Source organism: Schistocerca nitens, chromosome 5, assembly GCF_023898315.1.
Source record: "Schistocerca nitens isolate TAMUIC-IGC-003100 chromosome 5, iqSchNite1.1, whole genome shotgun sequence".
NCBI classification, from domain to species: Eukaryota; Metazoa; Arthropoda; class Insecta; order Orthoptera; family Acrididae; genus Schistocerca; species Schistocerca nitens.
In genome coordinates, this window is record NC_064618.1 from 372,342,078 (window position 1) to 372,354,500 (window position 12,423).

The 12,423-nt window shown below is 42.9% G+C and overlaps 1 protein-coding gene across 1 annotated transcript in view; it reads left to right on the forward strand.

Moving 5' to 3' along the window:
* Positions 1–12,423, forward strand: part of LOC126260833 (F-actin-monooxygenase Mical) — a 556,018-nt gene that overhangs the window by 168,623 nt on the left and 374,972 nt on the right. The window contains exon 3 of the mRNA XM_049958228.1: positions 4,025–4,164. The gene's annotated coding sequence lies outside the window, so the exon portion shown is untranslated. The remainder of the gene's footprint in view (positions 1–4,024; positions 4,165–12,423) is intronic.

Genomic DNA, 12,423 nt, shown 5'->3' on the forward strand with positions numbered 1-12,423 from the left:
GAAGCACAGTCCCATGTTGTGCTTCGATGGGAATGGTACAATGTTATGCATTTACTAAGAACTAGTGACAAACTGTACACTAAATATAACTTTTGCGTGTGATTTTTTTTTTTTTCTCTTTGCAGGAGATAAAACGAAACAAAAATCAAATACCAAAACGTCAGTGTGCATTGCTGCTTAAAGCGAGATAATATTAAGGTTTAGTGCACCGTACATACCGTGGTCAATCTATTCATGGTAATCATGGAAAACTTAAATCTGGATGATGAGACGGTCATATGAACGTTGTTTCTCAAGAATGCAAGTCTAACGACTAAAACGCCTCGTTCGATCACCGCAGTACAAATGCCTGCGAAATATACAATTGTCCTTTCTGGAACATACTTCACTTCGTCTTACTGAAAACTGACTCTAAATGTTGGTTTTTAATTTATTACAAGGTTGATTTCGTGGCTGTTCGTGTCCTCGTGTCCAGTCTTTTCTAATTGAATTTTCTTATTTTTTAGGGCTTTGCTCTTATGGAATGCTGCACTTACCGCTCTTGACGCCTTTAACTTGCATGATAAAGTCTGCGCCCGCTTTCTCATAGTGAATTTGTATAATGACGTCCATGTCTTTCACACCGATCTATTTTCTTGTGGTCCGCCTCTTCTGGCGGTATATTCTTTTGATTATGTCACCTTTAGTAGTAGTAGAGGTGTAAGATCCAACTTGGAGATTAGAAGTATATGCTCCATTTTTTAAATATTTGCTATTCGACGGTAAATTAATCCTCATTGTATGTAACAAACTCTCTACATTTCAGTATTTTCTGAAGTATCGTGGGCGATGTGTATCGGACCTTCAACATTTAGCGCTATTACTTTGGACAAAGCTGAAGTCAGTAAATGGCAGCTTAGAATGATGTCTTCTTACTTCAATGTAAGGAAATATGTTGTCGATGGTGCCTAGCAGCTCTTTCATCTTGATCCTATTGCCTCTAGGCCAATGAATATCTCCGGATGTTCTCATCTGACGAGTGCAATAAATAATACGCGACCTTTTGCTGTGTTCGGTATTTTAATGATGGCGGTCACGTTTGTCCTGCAGCCGTTGTCACTGTAGCTATTTTACATGTAAAACTTCACACCACAACATTTGATTTGACACATTGTATTTGTATTTATTTTTTGTAACCCAGAAAATAACAGAAACATGTGTTACTTTAGTTTTTCACACAATGCCGCCATAACATGTCCGTTATTTAGCCTGAGCATCGCATGATTTTAATGTTGTTTCCAGGCACTGGTTTCGTGGTACTTCTATGGCTATTATTATTCACTTGTTCTGTTAGTTCTTTAAGGTTATTACGAATATTGTTCCCTGTGTGACTAGAGGCATATGGATTGTGACGTTACTGGCTTGAAAGGTACCCTGTTGATTTTCGTAAATATGTTGGCTTGCAGCTATTTGAATAAACACTTACTCGTGTCTCACTATGAGTGTGCCATGTACACAACACATACAAAAAGCTTACAGTGTTCTGCCGTTCAAGAAATCTTGCAACGGCCTGTCGCAGAAATAAAGGTTTGAGTGACCATAAAAAATACAGTGAAATCAGCACAAGATGTCGAGAATGATAGGTTGTGACGCCGCGTAAGGCCTTTTGCGGCTCATCAATGACAAATCTCTCATTTAGGCAGATGCTGTACAGTAAGAAATGTAAGGCAATCCTCCTTTCAGTTTTGTCTGTGCTGAATATAATACTGAACACTGATTCGCACAAAAATTGAAACCCGTTAGCACCTTGTTAATAAATGCTTGGAGCGGTTTCATTCTTGGCGGGAAGAGAGGAGAGATTAGAGGAAAAAATTTACGAAATTTAGACTAGGTTATGCGATTCCTTGTGTGGTTGTGCCTGTGAAGAGGATAAAACGTAGGACCTGTGGCATGTGTGTAGGCTTATATCTGTTGCTTATGTAACGACGCCCTCGGAGTGACGCAGTCGGCGGTCCAGATCGATTCCAGTGTTGCACGGAGAGGCTTCGAGGGTAGGTCAGGAGATTTCCTGCGCTGCACCAACTGCAGAAGCCGCCCAGACTAGCCAGCTGTGCTGAGGTGTCGCTAACCATACGGATGAAATCTTGAGCTGGTCTTCGCGGCGAAGGCCCGGCTGCCTCCATCCCAACATTAACTGCTCCGGATTACTTCATGTGACTGCAGATTTGGCCTTTAAGCGAAGCCAGAGTAACTACGTTTCACAATGTGACCGAGCGCTCTGTTTTAGAGGTCTATGTTAAAACAACTTCAGAAGCTGATGAACTGCTACAGTTGTTTCCGGCGAAAAAAGTGACCGTATTTCTACGCCTGCCGGCATATGTTTTTATTGGAGCTTATTGACATAAACTCGGTCTCTTTGTCTTTCAACAAGTTATCCACGCACAACCAGTTGTCCAACTTTTAGAGTGTCTGGTAGAAGTGAAGTAGTAGCAGACATAAAAGTTTAGCAGCACCACAACTAGAGGAGACCAAGGCGCTGGGCTCACAGATTTACTTCAAACTTGGTACACCTTTAGTAGGCCATTAAAATAACACAATATGAAAATAGAAAGGTGCACTGTTACGGCAGTTCCGAGAAAATTGCAAGAGAAGTTTTACTTGTCTATTATGTGTCTTATGTATCTGTGCATAGATGCTGGATGTTAATGCTCATGGTGGTCAAGTGATAAGCGTTCGAGCGTCGTAAGACGAACATGTGTGAGGCGACGGTTCGACTTCCGATCAAACTTAATTATCTGTTTTTTCATCACTGGTCATATTATTTAATTTATGTGACATTTGAGAGGCTATATAATTTAAAAAAAAAAACACTTGTATTTGCGGTCGTGCGGTAGCGTTCTCGCTTCCCACGCCCGGGTTCCCGGGTTCGATTCCCGGCGGGGTCAGGGATTTTCTCTGCCTCGTGATGGCTGGGTGTTGTGTGCTGTCCTTAGGTTAGTTAGGTTTAAGTAGTTCTAAGTTCTAGGGGACTTATGACCACAGCAGTTGAGTCCCATAGTGCTCAGAGCCATTTTTGAACTTGTATTTGCATACATGTTTTAGTGAATTTCATGCTATTTGACTACTTATTATTTTTAATTAAATTTAATTTTTATAGCAGACCTTTATAACTATCGACATGTAAACGAGGAAACGCATAGAGTTTACCCGAAAATGTATGCCTGTCGTTATTTGCGAAATCCATTATACATGCAATCTGGTAAAGTACCCGGAACTACTTAGTATGTCGACGCTTCGAGCTGCAGACGCAAAGGCAGGCCTCATTTGGCAGTTAACCTGCGTAGCGGTGAGACGTTGCTAATGAAGCGAGAACGAATAGTGTAGGTGAAATTTTTTTGAATATCACAGAATTTACACTTCTACTACAAAAATGGTGACTCCCTGTTCTTCGACTACTACAGATACCGAGTGTCACGACGATTCAATACATAATGCAGTTACAAAACGACTGTTAAAAGATGCGTTCGTGTACTGTGATTCTCCTACAGGAATCGGACCTTACTGATACAATCACCGACGATTCCTGTTGTCGTAATGTTATGAGAAAAGAGATTTATTACTGACGAAGAAATGATTCGTTTCGACGAAGTAGATGAAGGTCCATTTCGTGAAGTTGACAATATTTCCGACAAAGAGGCTTTTGAACCAGCCGAAAAAACGGCAAAAGCCGAATTCATTCCGTTGAAGACGAAAATAAAAGTTGTAACACTGACATAAGAACACGTGGAATCTACAAATTTTCCAGAGAAAAGGATCTCGATGTTTAGAAAGAAAGGACCCTTTCAAGAGATGGGAAGAAAACACAGAAAGTGAAGGAACAGCGATCGATAAATATTCACTAACTTATCGTGGACCAGTGACCGCTTCGTGGAGGTTTACAAAAGTTACTTTTTTGTCTACTGTTCATTTAATTTTTGTGTCTTCAACATCCGTGTCTTGACAACAGATAATGAAAATGACATGCAACTTTGATTTTACGTTTCAGGTAACAAGGATTTAACAGTATTGGGCTTTGGCTGCTGCAGGCCGTTTCAATCCAAGGACTTCATCTTCAAAGCACCACTTTCGTGGGCTAAGAAATTCGAACAACGGCACAGAATTCGACTGAAGAAGATCACGACTTGCGTGAGTAACTGGGGATCTGTGGCTTAGGAAGAAACACTGGAAGCAGCAACAAAGTTTCAACTGCAGACGAAGGCACTTATCCCTAAGTTCGACAAAAAAATTGTGATTAATACAGACCAAACAGGTTGACAGTATTAGTCAACTTACGACCGAACTTCCGCTGAAAGAAATTAAAAAATTGTATTTGTTGAAAGTCGCGTTATGAGCAAGATAACGCACTCATACAGTACGCAATACTCGATAACAATGTCTGGTCAATTATTACCGCAAATGTTGTTGTGTTTGCAAGAGGCCACGGGAAAGTTAGAACCAAAAGTTCAACAAACTGCTGAAAAATTAACGACGGACTTCCCAAATGGCGTTGTAACTTGTTCGAAGTCTGGGAAGCTTACCAGACAGCTCTGCACTTAACTTTTAACCAGCATAATGCTTCACAACGTGGAAAAGAAATCATTCTTCCTAATAATAAAGTCTTGGGCGGGGGTCAAACGAACCCGGATTTTTACGATTTCTTTAACGATAACGCAGTATTCCAACTTGCACACTTAAATTCATACCCCCACCCCGCAAAATGTACTCTGATTTGCCAACCATGCAACGTTTGTTTCTATCGACAAGTAAGAAACTTTACCAAACGCCCCCAGAACTGTTAATTTCTGATTGACAACGAACGAGAAATAGCTTCACGTGAAGAGCTGTTAACACCCATTCCATAGTGCAGCACCAATTGTCAGCACCTATACTTACAAAAAATTGCGTAACTTTGAACATTACCTGTAAATGCAGGAAAACTGCATTCATTCGATGTAGTAGATTCCGATTCAGTTTGTTTCCCATGTCTGTATGTCAACAACTATCTTGCGACATGTGATGTCGAGAACACATCCGACGAGTTCATGACTCTTGTGGTCCGGCACATTGTGACTTGCTATATTACTGATGGAGAATAACGTCATTCGCATCATTATTAATCAAGGTTTGACTTGGACTTTCCAGGTCTGTCCCATGTCCTTGAAAATTTAATTACAAATAGTAAACAATCAAATAACATATGAAATGCACTACAACTTCATGGAAATATACGTGCTTTTTTATTATATTTTCTCTCAAATGTCATATAAATCAAATAATGTGGCACGCCAATGATGAAAAAACTATGGCCGGCTGCTGCTGCTGCTGCTGCTGCGGTCGCAGGTGCATGTGTGTGATGTCCGTAGGTTAGTTAGGCTTAAGTGTTTCTAAGTCTAGGGAACTGATGACCTCAGATGTTAAGTCCCATAGTGCTTAGAGCCATTTGAACCATCTGAAAAATGTATCGATTAAAAAATAAGTGTTAGCGATATTCGTATCGTCGACTCGTCCACTCGTCCACTACACTCTTGCAAAGAGCGAACGATAACCACTTGACCACAATAGCTTCTCACGCCTGATACCTTCGCACAGATACATCAGTCACGTAATAGACGCGTAAAACTTCTGTAACGATTTTATCGGGATTGTCAGAGTGGTGCACCGTACTACTTGCACATTAAGTTGTTTTAATGGCCTACTAAAAGCGTACAAAGTTTGAAGTAGATCCGTGATCCCAACGTCGTGGCCTCCCCTTGTAAGCAAGGTGACTACCCATATGTTCCATGGTTTCCCGGAATCGATGCAGGTGAATGCCCAGATGGTCCCTCCTCCACACTTATTAATGTCGCTTGCAGAATATGGATATAGAAGAACTGGACGCGTCTTTTTCATTCCCCATCCTTGTCCAATACGGTTGTATACTCCGTCTCTTGGCGTCTTTTTGGACGAGACGTTAAGCTCTAATTGCCCTTCCGTTTGAGTCCTGAGCGAAGTAACGCTGGAGTAGAAGTCGGAAGGAGTATGGTTAAAATCCATTTTCGGACATCGACGTATAGGTTTGCAGCGGTTTTCCTTAATCGATTTACCGAACGAAGTGACTCAGTGGCTAAGGCACTGAACTCGCATCCGGTAGGTGTCAATTTAATCGTCATTTTGTGCATGTTATCACTGTCAACAAGTATAAGTTTTGCGTCAGCATTTCTTATGTATTGCGTTGTTGTTCCAATAACTAAGAAGGGGAATTGATCCAAAGCATTTGGAGAATGTCTTCACTATTACTTCTACTATGACATTGGGCGGTCTACTGTAGAGCAACAAGGTCCCAAGTCCTGTCGGAACACGCAGTATAGGTTTCTCGTGATCTCCATAGTTCGGAACTTGTGCTTCGACTCTAGTCCTTTTTGAATCGCGTCGTGGATATTGCGTGCAAAGCTCAGGCGGTGGGAGTAGCTCTGGTGAAATACAAGCGTCCGAGTTCGGATCCTGGTCTAGCAGAAGCTTTTATTCTGTCAGGAAATTTCACAGTACAGTGAACTCGACTGCGAAGTGATGAACATTTGACCATTGGCGTGGTTCAATTCTGCGCTTAGAAGTCCATATTTTTACAGTACAATTTTGGTTTCTATTGAGAGATAGTCAAGAATTCCTTATCGTTATGGAGTAGTGATGACACCTTCAGCTGTATGGGTCTAATTTTGTCAGTTGATTTCGATGTTAAACTGCACCACCTTCAAGCCACATAAGGTGAACATTACCAAATAATCGTCGTTATACTCGTACATCTCATAGAGGGTACAGGAAATCGGTATCTTTCTTGCTTTTGGTGTGGACCCTTCGCCAGTACCTTAACTACAAGTAAGAAAGAAGGTTCAGCAGGGCGGACATCGATATTTTTTTGTACGTCCTATGAGATGTATAATAGTGACTACTCAGTACACACACGATCACCTAGTATAATAGATGGACCTGAAGACGGTGTAATGTAACACCGAAATAACTGCAAATAAAATTAGGTCTATAAATACAGCTGAAAGCGTCGTCATTGTTACACTGTCCTGTCACTTTAATAAGACCACTTGACAAAAGCCTGAATAACCACCTTTCACAGCGCGGACCGCTACGAGATGTGAAGGAAATGTATCAGTGAGGTTCTGGGAGGTACCGACAGGGATGTGGAGCCATGCCGACTCCAGTACCGTGGCCAGCTGGTCTAGGTTTCCCGGTTGACGGTCCATGGCGCGAACAGCCCGCTGGAGGCGGTCCCACAGCTTCTCAACTGAGTTTATATCTTGGAAGTTTGGTCGCCGGAGGGTACGGTAAACTCATCCTGTTGCTTTTCGAACCACGCGCGTACATTGCGAGCTGTGTGGCACGTTACGTTGTCCTGCTTCTAGATGCTGAGGAAAAACTGTGTGTAGTAGTGGACGTGGTCACCAAGGATAGATGCCTACTTCTGTTGATCCATTGTGCCTTCCAGGATGACAAAATCACCCAGGGAGTGCCACGAAAACATTCCCCAAACCATAATGCTCTCTCCTCAGGCCTGAGCACTTCCTATGGTTGTTGCAGGGTGTTTGCTTTTTTTTTCACACCGATGGAGCGTAAAACGTGATTCGTCTGAAACGGCCACTTGTGGGCGTCCAGTTGCGGCACTGGCCCAAATTCCAGCCTCCGTCGCTGATGAACAGCAATCAGCATGGGTGCATGAACCAGACGCCTGCTGCAGAGGGCCATATGCAGCAACGTTCGCTGAATGGTCGTTGAGGAGACATTGTTGTAGCCCCTTGGTTCATCTGGGCCGTCAGCTGTTCAGCAGCTGCTCGTCCTTTCGCCCGTATACATCACCACAGCAGTCATTCACACATGGCACCTATGGCCCGTGGTGCAAGACAACTACCTCGGCTCCTGTTTTGGAAAGTGTCATTTTGCCATGCACGGTATGCTTTAACCACGGCGGTACGTTACAAGTTTACAACGTAGCCATTTTGGATATATTTCTACCGTCGGGCCAAAAACCAGTGATCGTGCGCCGCTGGAAGTCAGATAAATCGCTCCGTTTTCGCATTATGACAACGACTGTGCTGCACCCTGCACTGCTAGTGCTGCTACCTGCCGTCTGTAAGTGGTTATTGCTCGTTGACATCGAACATAGGCGGTGGTGTAGGCGGTGGTGTGTGACTGGACGGTGTTCTTGAAGATTAGTAACAGCTATCGTCCCATGATCTATTGCAAGGTGGATTACACGGAAGAAGTGGGCTAGCTTCGCTGTAGTATTCTATATGTGCACCGCAGCGAACTTCTCTAGAACGTTCTTTGTGTTTGCGTGAGGGGGGGGGGGGGCGCGCTTCGACCGACAACGTCAGTGGGTGGCGTTGAGGACGAGACAAGCTAGCCCGCAGACGTTTGTCGGCCGCGGGGCTGCGTTGCGGGCGGATAGTTGGGCGAGGCCCAGAGGAACTGGGCTATCAAAGCCACGCTCGCACTGAGTGGGTCGCCCTGTGCGCGGGTAGGAGGCTACCGCGCCTTGGCTGCCGGCCACCCGCTAACGGTCTTTGCAATTCGCGTGCTCTGCACGCTACGGCGTCGCGTGTGTGTGTGTGGGGGGGGGGGGGGGGGGGCGCACCTCTCTCTCTCTCTTACGCCCGCGGTCAGCCTCCACCGTTAAGTCATAAACGATCGTTCCATTTTGTGGGCTGTACAACAGCACTGCGTATGTCGTCTCCATTGCTTGTTACCTCTCACTCTGTGAACGCATTAATTCTCTGCTGTTTCCTCCATCGGATTCGTCAGAGGTAAGTTACCTGCTTCGACTTTTATGTGTAAGATTCCGCATTGTTTTTCTCGAACTATCGTGTGGTAAGACTCTTTGAACATACCGATTTTCCAGTTTATTATTAAGAAAAATTTCTCAAAATCGTGTTTACCTTCCTAGGAAGTTCAGACTATCATAAGGATCTGTTCTACTTGCGCGTTTTTCTTTCGTGTAATCTGCCTTTCATCTACATTACATATTTCGCAAACCACGCTGTGGTACACGGTGGAGAGTACCTTGTACCATTACTAGTTATTTCCTTTCGTGTTCCACTTCCAAATGGAGTGAGTTCACGAAGCATCTCTGTAATATTCGCATGTTGACCGGGCCTACCGATTACAAATGTTGCAACACACCTCTGAATTCCGTAGATGTCTTCCTTTAACTCGACCTGGTGGGGGCCCCAAGCACTCGATCAGTACTCCAGGATGGGTCGCACTTACGTTCTACACGCTGTTCCTTTGTAGAGGAGGTACACTTTCCTAAAACTCTCCGAAGAAACAGTAGTCGAGCACTCGCTTTCCCACTACCATCCTTACGCTCACGTTCAATTTCTTTTCGCTTTCCAGCGTTACGTCTAAATAATTTGTAAACAGTTGTGTACGCTTCAAGCCTCGTTAACATAATACAGTGTGTCACTGTGTCAAAAGCTTTCCGGAAATCTCCGTAGTTCGCAGGATATTTTGTGAGAAAAGGGAAGCTGAGTTTTCCTTCTGCGTTCGTTCCATCACAGCATAGTTCGCTATGATCCATGAGTTTCCCGTTAATTTTTAGTTCTACGTCGTATTTCTGTCTACTCAAAAGTCAACTTCCCGGGGTGGGGAAGGGGGGGGGGGGGGCGGGTAGCGCTGTAAGCTATCTTTCTGGGAATCCTATAATCTTTGTTCTTTGTGTATTCATATTTCAACCGTTTCTGTGTTCTATATTCACAGGATGTTCGCAAATACTGGCTACAAATTTCGAATCCATGTAGATGTGACTGAGTTCACAATATTTCGAATGGGAATCCATGTCCGGAAAGGTATCATTTCTGTTCTACGACCATTTCAAATCAGGTGTTTAACTCATCCAGTTCTGCTGTTTAAAATAACAATATCTCAGATTTACCTTTAATGGTGTGCAGCAGGATAGGCAAAATGAAGATTACTACGTCAAAACATCTCAACCGATGATTGCAGAAGTGAATACGCCGTTGCGGTCCAACTGCGTGCACTGCACGATTGTTGGGTTTAACTACAGAGAACTTTTTCTTTTCGGCTCGTATAGAAGGTTTAATTTACTTGACTCATTTAGAGACATAGGGAGGCCTGCTGACGCGACTTCTGGTCGCTGGACAGCAGATTAGCCAGATACCAGGTGTCATGGACGGTGTGTCCCAGAACAGGATTCGTAGGTACAGTGTGTGTATCGACGTTGGTGATCGCCACATCGAACCGGTGTCGTAGAGCTGTAGTGTACGAACCATGCTGACTTGTTTCCTGTTTCGTTTAGAATAACGCAAAAAAAATTAAGTTTTACAATGGTAAAGTGTTAAATGGAAAAGTTTATTTCCTTCTTTGAAATTTTTACCTAATTGTGTTTGGCTCTTAGAAAGTAATATATTGAGTTACGCATAAAGAAATACCTTAAACAAAAATGAAGGATTTACGTACCGCAATTTTAAATTTTTATAGGACAGAACCGGTGTATTTCCGTTAATGGGAACTATTCAGAATATTGTATACTCATTGTCCTCTACAAATTCTAGAAGTTTGTAACCGAAATTTCCAAACACCTTGTATACTCCACAAACTGATGTACAGCGCTTGGCATAGGACACTTAGTACTGATGTAACGTCTTTAGGTCTGGCTCCAGAGCGTGGGGATGATGGCTGTATATCTACTTCCGCGACCGTCTTAATTGCTCGTTTCTCATTCTCATGGTTACTACGCGAGGTGTACGGTGGATACAGAGACGTGTTGTACAGACCTGTTTCGCGATAGCGACATTTCCCTTCCGTTTGAAGTTACATGTGCATCGGCGTTCCACTTTCGTAAGGGGCAATACAGACTGTTTCGATTCTAGCAACGCATTTGTGATTTCTTTCGGTATCTGCTGATACAAACTCCAAACACTGGGCATTACTGTAGAGTAAGTCACTCTAACATCTAATACGGCTTCTCTTCCTCTAGTTTCCTAGAAACCTTCCAACGAATATAACAGCTCAACATCACATTATCATCACTCATTACATGAGTGCGTCCCATTTCCTGTCACTTCGTAGTATTCCCCTAAGGTATTTAAACGGTGTGACATGTTTCAGAAGTTTACCACTGACCTTGTAATGGAATACTGTAGCATTCCTTCTCTTGTTTATTTGCTTTTTCTTGCATTTTATTTGAGTCAAAGGTAGCTGCCATGTAGTGTACCAAGTAGAAATACCTTCCTGTATTTTCTTAAAATTATCTAGCGATGACATTTTCTTGTAGATAGCAACATCAGTAGCGAGCTATCTGAGAGTGCTTGTTGTCCATGACAGATCAATCATTTTATGTGCATTGAGAACATTAGCGGTGCTGCAACGCTTCCCTCAGGTGTGCTTGACGTTACTTTCGGCTGTGACTGTGTCCAGGATGACGGTAAATATTCTTATAGACATACAGATATGTGTAAAGGTACTGCCTCTGATCGTATCCCGGTTGTCACGGACACGCCGTGTAGTGTGCTTTTGCACTCCAGGAAAATGGTATCTATTTGTTCATCGACATCTGCAGTTTGCAAGTTGTCGAGTGAGAGCAAAACGAACTGTATTGACGACTATTGCCCTGGCTCACTATCCTGAGTGAAGTTTCAGATGTTTTAAGTTTTAACTGCTCGATATTGTGGGGATGCGACCTCAATTCAGAATCGAAGTATCTGCCTAAGAAATTCGATGTATTGTTTCGCTACAGGATTTCATCGCAGTTTTTAGTCATTCTCGCCAATAAACAAATTGCACTGAAATTATAGGCATCTCCGCACCAAGTGCTGTAGTATTATGCACTGATTCACTGATGGCCCAAAGTAATGGAATCAAGTGCATAATTTAGATAACGACAAAACCTACTTGTTGGTTTTGACTAAGCGCTTAGAGCCTAAGCTGTGGGGCCCTCAGTTCGGACATTGATATTCATTTTCAACCGTGTTAGAAATTTCACAAGATGGAAGAACGGTACTGTCAGTCACGCATATCGCATGGTATTCACAAGTTTCTTTAGTATCTTTTACAGTATTTCGACGTTGCATTCTTTTTATTTTCTGTCTCACTGTCAGGATTTCCTAAGTGGACTGCTCTCACATCCACTGTGGTGTCACACTCATAATTGTTGTGTTAACGTTACTAAAGAAGAAACGGGAATTTTGTAAAAACGAGAAGCTCTCTTTAGGTGTGGAACGATGAACATAGTTAATTACCAAGGTTGCCGAAAACATTGTAAGTATATCTCAAGGCTAATAAATGTAGGCCAACTCACTCCATTGGAGATGGCGTTTGTAAAAGATGTATCTTCCGAAGCGCCTTTTACAGAAATAGTTTAACACTGTAATGTGTTCGATACAATTAGAGTTACCAAAGAAA